Source organism: Protopterus annectens, chromosome 8.part0 (genome assembly GCF_019279795.1).
Source record: "Protopterus annectens isolate FY-2018-M chromosome 8.part0, PAN1.0, whole genome shotgun sequence".
In the NCBI taxonomy this organism is placed as follows: Eukaryota; Metazoa; Chordata; order Ceratodontiformes; family Protopteridae; genus Protopterus; species Protopterus annectens.
The window spans coordinates 419,936,691-419,945,330 of NC_056741.1; positions in this window are offsets into that span (position 1 = coordinate 419,936,691).

The window sequence follows — 8,640 nt, forward strand, 5'->3', positions numbered from 1 at the left end:
TTCCTGCCTTATCCTTTATTTGTTCAGTTTCTTTGTTGTTATTGTGCTAAAAGGCTGCTTTTTGAAAGATTAATATCCTTAATTTGTAAGGGTGTTAATAAAATAGTACTGTTTGTTTCCTTCGGAAGATGTGTTGCTTAAGGTAGTAAGCCAAGTGACCCCATCAAAGCAACTGTATTACAGAAATTAATTTCTATATTTATTAAACCACTTAAATTTTAGTGCATTTACTGGTGGTAGTGTTCTTTTGTATATAGTTCATCCCATAGAAATTTAATTGGATTTCTACTGAAACTTGTCAGGAAGGGTAGACTGTTAAAAACTCTTCTGGGATGTTGGTGGTGGGTTTGTAAAATGTTTAAGGGTTCAAATTTGAGGATTTGCAGCTAGCGTGCTTGAAAGACGTCAAGCATTGAATTCAGTGATCATCACAGTGGCTGCGGGTATATACGTACGTTGGCCAGAAAGGAGTGTGGGCAAGTTATAGCGTACAATGTTTAGACACACACACACACACACACACACACACACACACACACACACACACACACACACACACACACACACACACACACACACACACACACACACATTTCCAATGGATTAGCTGCTTTCGAGCATGCTAGGCACAAATCTTCACATTTGAAAACCCTTAATCATTTTTACAAACCCACCACCAAGATCCTACAAAAGAGTATTTTAACAGTCTACCCTTTCCGATTACTTTGTAAGACATTAGACAGGGTACTGCTTTGCTTCTCTTTTCTGATGGCTTTCTGTTCTCAGGGCAAAGGCTGTGAAAAAGGAACGTGTTTTAAATGGAATGGGAGACTTGCTTAACTGACATCATGAGATGCTGGCAGTAAATGGGGAAACCTGTTTCTCAAACTTTATTTCTTCAGCCTTTTCAGTGAGAAACCTTCCTGAAAACCAGAACACATTACAGAAAACATGTCTCTGAGGTTTTTTCATACTTCATTGGTCCCAGTTGACACAAGGAGAAGCAACCAGCATTAGCGAAAATGTGGTTGTGATAATACGTAAGTACCATTTTTTTTTCAACAGATTCACTGGAAACATTCCTAAAGCATACACATAGCAGGCTCATCCAACAGGCAGTCTGAATCCACTCACTCTACCACCATTTATTTAGGACAAACTGTGTAGCACCTTTGCCCTTGTGCTTAAAGTAAGTGCTAGGGCCATCCAGCCTTCTGTGTGTATATTAACCTGCATAGTGACTAGTCTGAAGATAATTGCTTCAGTGTTCTAGTTTGTAAGCAATAGGCTTATAGTCTGTAAATCTTCCTCCACTGACATCCCGGTGGTCAGCTTTTACTCTCTACTTCCTAATAGGCACTGACATTTACTCATACGGCTCTTCCACAAACTATTTCTTTCTTTTATATTTTCTTCACTTCTTCTAGACTTTTATTCCCATTATTCATATCCTCTTGTCTTTCTTTAGTGGAAATGCATGCCTTCAAGGAAGTCACCCTTGGTCTCCCCCTTCTTTCTTATTTCTTCTTGCTCAAAACAGTTATTTAAACCACTTTTGACTCTGAGCTAGTATTTGTGTACAGTCAACATTGACTCAGAGCACTTAACTGTTTCTTTAGTGTGTTTTTATTTTGCTATAAAAGTGCCCCTGCAAGCAAATAGATATATCTGTAACAGTGAAGTCTGCAGTTTGAGCATCAGTCTGCTGGCTACATTTTTATGTAAATTAAAAATATTATGGCAGCCTAAAACAAAGAAATTTGTCCACTATAATAGCTCTGTTTTCTTAAACCACAGCAACCCCATTGGTACGTTCTCTTATAATTACATTCCATTTATTGTTTTTAGCAGTCCACTGTCTCCCTTCTTTAAGTTTATTTCTCTCTTGTGTAACCACTTTCAGTTCTGAGCCAGTATTTTTCCAAAGCAACACTCCTGCATTCTGGCTTACTTTTTCTCTTTGTTTTGCTGATCTGTGTGGGTTGGTGTAGCCTTTGGACTTTGCATTTCACAGTCCATAGAAAACTAAAATCAAATTTTTTTTATTATGGCAGCCTACTGGATATCTCAATAAATTAACCGTGAAACTATAATACTTGGAGAATTAAATATAGACTGGCAGGTCATAAATTCCACTATCCCACTGAATCCATAAACTTGTACAGCTTCAGACAAGTAATAACCACACCTACTATAATCAATACAACTTCAGAGAGACACTCAACATTAGATTGGATTCTTACAGATAAACTGACAAAAGTAGGCTGACTGTCAGACAGCATAAGTAACCACATACCAACCAACATATGACATCATGACTCATCATAAACATATTATCTATAATCAAATGTAAAATAGAACAGATTTCAGCAAAGATATTAACAATGAAACACTAAAACAATATGACTGGAATGTACTTAGAACAATGCCACTAAATACTGCTGTAGAACACTTTAATAACATTTCTTTCAAACCTTAAATAATCTAGCACTAGTACTTAATAAAAGAGCAGAGTCCAAACCCACACCTTGGCTGACAAAAGAAACCAAAAAAAAATGATTAAAAGAGATAAAGCCTAGAAAAACTGGTATAAAAATAGAACTCAAAATACCTTTCAGCAATTTAGACATCTTAGAAACCTTGCAAAACTCCATGTCCAAAATGAAAAAAAGCCAGCACCCAGGAGAATCTTAATACAATAATTTATTTAGACTTAAAAATGTAACTGAGTCAGAATCTTATATAGCTTCAACCAATGAGATTTATGACATCATTTCCTGTAGTTGAAAAAACAAAAAGAGTTAAAAATAAATCATGAAAAATGTCCACATTAGAAATGAAATAATGTTATTCATCTGTTCAAAATTTCATGTTTATGCCTAAAGATATATATCATAATAATGCAAATAAGAAAAGCATGATGATGGGGTTGCTGGAAAGGAAATGGTTGATATAAAATGGAAAAAATAAACCATTAGATCACGAGCATCAGCATAACTTGACCATAATGCAAAAGAATGAAATAAAATTATATCATGATGAAGTCACAAAATATTTCAAGTGACTGATGAATGCTTGAAAATCATAATTTGTCATTCAATCCCGGGGAGAAAAGCCCCCCCAAGTTTGATTATCCACCTCCTTTCTTTTTTATTGAGAATGTCAAAACTCCATGTCAGACATGATAAGCAAACATACTATACCAACCAATAAGACAAACATAAATATCAACCCAAAACTTTTTTGGTCATCATTAAATAAACTACTTCACGCTGGCAAGATCACCGCTTCCTCTCTAAAAACAGACACTATGACAGACTCCCCACACAGTTTAATTCCTACTTTATACAATCAATATTATAACTCTTAGCCACTAATACATCTGTCCCCCTCTCTACTCCTGTCCAATCAAAACTACCCACAGCTCTTCAGTTTCAGTCCCGTACCTACCTCACTTATAATGAAGTTGCTCCTTAAACTAAAAACTACTTCCATAGCTGTAGACCAGCTACCATTACCATTAGACTACCTAAAAATGGCCAAAGAAAGTCATAGCCTTCCCTGTGTCCATACAAATTAATAAGTCCATAGCAGAAATATACGTCCCATCACTGTAGAAAAAATCCTAGAAAGGCGGCACATCTACAGAGTTTAATAACTACAGACCAATAGCGATTCTCTCCCACTCTCTAAAATATTAAAGAAATGCATCCATATACAGCTGATGCAATACCTAACCTCAAATAATCTGTTCTCAGAAATGCAACATGGCTTTAGGCCCCAGTACAGCACCACTACTGCTCTACTACATTTTTCCAACATAGAAACATAGAAACAATGGTCTGCTTGTGTCCCCCATGTTCTTAGACTTGTCAAAGGCATTTGATACTGTCTCACACCAACAAATGCTTGTTCGAATCTCCTCAGTGGGACTTTCACAAAACTCCTTGTTGTGGTTTCTTAGTTACCTATCTGGAAGGCAACAAGCCGTTAAATGGCAACAAACCTACTTTAGCTTTTCAACCAGTTACTACAGGCTCTATCCTGGGACCTCTACTATTTAATATATTTATTAATGGCCTCCACATCTCCACTCACCATGCCAGTTTAGTTCAGTATGCAGATGACTCAACATTAATATGTGCGACTTCAACAATAAATTAGCTCCAAGATATTACACAAAAATATTTTGCCTCTGTAATGGCTCAAAGTTAATGATTTTTACCTCAAAAAGTTACCAAAATCAAAATCAATCTTTTAACATAAAGTCAGAAAATAATACTGTCATTCAAACTGCAACTCACAGTAAACTTCTAGGCATCATAATATATGACAATCTCAAATATGACCAGCATATACTGCACACCATTAAATCTACTCACCAGAAACTAGGCCAAATCTACTCACCAGAAACTAGGCTCCCTTTATAGGATCAGTGGATTCCTTACAGATGCTGCAAGAAAAACTCTAGCCACCACCTTCTTATTGCCAACTCTGTTATACATCGCTCATATCCTAAAAAACTTAAAAACCATATTCAATGAAAGAAACTTGCCTTTTGTTACAATAAAATAGCTAGATTTGCCACCAATCTCCCTCGTAGGACCCACCATCATTGTAGCTTAAAGCAATTAAACTGGCTTGAATTACACAACTACCTAACGCATGTGCAACTGACTACAACACACAAACTCATTCATCATCCAGAACAATGCCCTGCACTACAAAACTTATTACTGCCCTACTTTCCAGTAAGAGACATACACTCTAATAACAAATTCTTATTACTTACAGATAAGTCAAATAATGTTGTAATATTCTACTCCCAATACATTACTAAACCCCGGAATAGAATTCCCACACAAATAAAACTCTCCAACAAACTCAATAGTTTTAAACCACTGCTTAAACATCTTAACCAGTCCTAGTCCTGTACATGATTATCACAAGGTTAAGACTCTGCATTCACCATACAATACTCTCCAAATACTCTCCTTAAAAAGAATACTCTCAATCTCTCACTGAAATGACAAATCAATTTTTATACATAACTGTTGACTGTGCAGTCCACTAAGTTGCATACTGGCTTTTTCTTTAGTACCTTCCACCTCTGTAAAATCTTAGAATCTATAAATGTAACTGCTATTTGTGTATAACTAAATAGAAATGCAACTATTCTGTGTTTAACTTAGTACAATGCAATGTAAGTAAACAGAGTTTTTCTCCCCAGGCCTCTACTGAAAATGAGTATTACCCAGTCAGACCTTCCCGGTAAACAAACACAAATAAATAAATAAATATTTGAAAGCACACATCATGTGTGCACTCCAAACCTGGCCATAAGAAAGCAGCCTATTCCTGTATTAGTAAAGATGCAATCATACCAGCAGAAAGAGTTGATCCTGACAAAACTAGGGAAGAAGGATAAAATAGTAAAAATTATTGACAGCAGTGTGCTTGTGGAAAATGATTATTCACTGTACACTAGGAAGAAGAGAAGCAAATTTATCCCAGCAGTCAGGGAAAGTTGAGAAGCAGATGTGAGATTCAAGCTGCTGTATCCAGCTATCTTCAGAATATATTTTTCCATGAGGATCAAAGTAATTTTTGGTAAAGAACAGGCTAAGGAGGAAATACAAAAGTTTGTCCAACAAGGGGGTTAGCCATTAAAGAGAAGGGCACTTTGCTTATCATTCATCCTAGGTAAGGCTATCAACAGACTTTGCCAGTGAAACCTTTGTCAGTGTTCCAAAAGAAAATGCTAGAAGAATCATGAGTACCCTGGACTTGAACTGGAGTCTGTGGTTGAGATTTGGAAATGAGAAAGAAGAAGACCAGCAACACTGAAAAAGCGAATAAATGTGAGACTATAAAGCATCAATCACATTTGTGAAAAATGGCTTTAAAAGAAAATGTAGTTCAGAAAGATTGGATTTTTGTTGACTTTGTTAAACATGTTGGGGGACTGACAGGCATATGCCTCACTTCATGACATTTATGTTTGGAAGGGCACTAAAAGGAAAAAATAAGAGTGATGGAAGGGGAAATAATGTAACTAAAACCATTTTGTTATTAACAGTATTTGTATACAACAGTTTATTATACAAATTGCATGTGCTATAGTAAAGCAATTCCAATTATTGTTGTATATAATAAAGATATTATATATGCAAGTGCTTTTTCTTCTTAGTTTTAAAAAAATGTATGCATTAAAATGTAAAAAGAGAAGAAAGGCTGGACAAAAGCATGTTTAAGTTAATATGCTGCAATACTGGGTTGATGAAGTGGGAATGGGGTGTAAAAGAGTTTGTTTGTGTCTTTCAGCTTTTTCCCGGTTAGGGGTCGCCACAGCAAAACTCCGGTCTGCTAATAATTGGTAGTTGAGTTTTACGTGCCGAGTTACCAGCCCTGACGCACAATCTTCAACGAAGGTATGCCCATTCACGCATGTCTCCATGCAGAACAGATTATAATATATGTAGAGATGACATATTTTCTCTTACTTCTGTGAAGGTGAATGCCTAGATTAAGGCCTTGGGCTTAATCTAATATTTTTTTTTGTGTTGTTATTTGTCTTTTCGGTTTTTCCCAGTTAGGGGTCGCTACAGCGGAACTCCGATCCGCTAATAATTGGCAGTAGATTTTTATGGTGCTGAGTTGCCAGCCCGATGCCCAACCTTCAGCGAAGGCACGCCCATTCACGCACGTATTTCAGAGGCCACTTGACATCAGGGAGGACATGCAGACTCCACACAGAAGGCACTCCCCGCACACTAGCTGAGAATCGAATGGGAGAACCTCTTGCTGTGAGGCAACAACGCAACCACTGTACCACCACGGCTTTACAAGAGAACAGTGAATGTAATGAAATGTTTTCCTTTATCAAATAAAATTTCAGTTTGAGAAGAGTGTAGCTGAAGGCAGATGTGTATATTATTCTATGTTTCCAGGGAGACAAGCTGCAATAAAAGCCAGAGCATTTATTTCATGCTAAAACATAACATTTTTGGAAAACATACAAGCTGTTTTTCACACCAGAGAGGAGAATAAAGATAAGACAAGAACAGACATCAATTAGTTTAAGTAGGAGTACAGGCTGTAACATGCACCTTAGCATGAATAACCTTACTTTTAGGGTAGGTTTTTCATGTGTGGGCAGCTGTCAAGTTTGGATAATTGTTCCTATCAGGAGGGTTAAACTTCATTATTTGAAAATGTACATCATTGTGTGTACTTGTAGTTAAATGGTTAAGAGGGTGTTCTGAGATTTTTTTTTTTTTTGAGAGATTTCATTAAAACACAGTCTTGCAAAATGTGCCATAGGTTCAGATGGAGATGACAGGAAACAACTATAAAAAATCAACCTGCCAAACATTAGTGGTGGCATTTAAAGCAAAATCTGGAAATAGACATTCAAAAAAAAACTATCATATATAATAGGTAGGAATAACTTATTATCATAGTGGCTACTCTAAACATATTATTTTGGAATGTGAATTGCCACACAAGTATAGACAAAAAGGAAGTAGTATTGAATAACATTAAGAAATGCAGAGTGCAAACAGCAATGCTTACAGGATACACATTTGGAAAGAAATGAGCATGTTAAGTTTATAAAGAATGGATTTCAGGAGGGGTATTCAGCAGAGTATCGGGGACAAAGGAAAAAGGTTGCACTTATACTAATTACTAGAGGAGCTCCGATAGTGATAGAAGTGAAAAAAGATAATAATCGTAGCTTTGTGGAAGTAAGGGGCTGTTGGCAAGGAGAGGAGGAGGATTTTGCTGGAATGTACTTATATTCCACCTAAAACTACTATTATAGACCTTAAGAAATTTTTGGGAGAAGTAATCAGCTTTTAGAAGGGAATATTGCTTATAGGTGGGGACTAGAATTTGATATACAACAAAGAGAATATATATTGGTGACCTAGAAAGGAAACATATGCCAAAAGAAGGTAGACTTCTGAAGAAACTTATGTAAATATTTGGAATGGAAGATGTCACTTCAGCAGTAGAAAAGTGCAGAAAATGTACATATTATTCCTGAAGGTACAATAACTGGGCTAGACAAGACAGAAGTTATAATTCACAGGAACACGTGCATTAAATTGAAAACTTTGACACACATCCAACAACTAAGATAAAAATGCAGGGTAATGAAGTACAAATGACGCAATGATACTTCCCCACCTATCCATTAAAAAGAAGAATTTAAGGAATGGGTAGTGGAAATTATTTGATAGTTATTAGAAAATATAAACATTTGTTCAGATGTCACACCTAGTGAGTACAATAAAATGAAAGTTGAGTTTAAGAATAGGGTAGAATAAAAGAGATAGGTTAAAATGTAACAGGAATCTATTGGGGTTGACAAAGGGTAAATTATTGCAGAATAAGGGGAATTTAACAGACCAACAAAAGGTGCAATTGCAGAATGTTAAAGAAAAAATAATATATATGAAAATTATGCATGAGTTTAGAAAGATCTTTTTTGATAATGACTCCAGAGCAGAAAAACTTTTAGCACAATGACTTAGGCAGCAGAAAGTTAAAAGGGTTCTTGCCAAACTTAGGGAGCCTATAACAAGAAAAATAACCAGAGATGCATAAGTGGTATTAGAGATAATTTGGAAATTT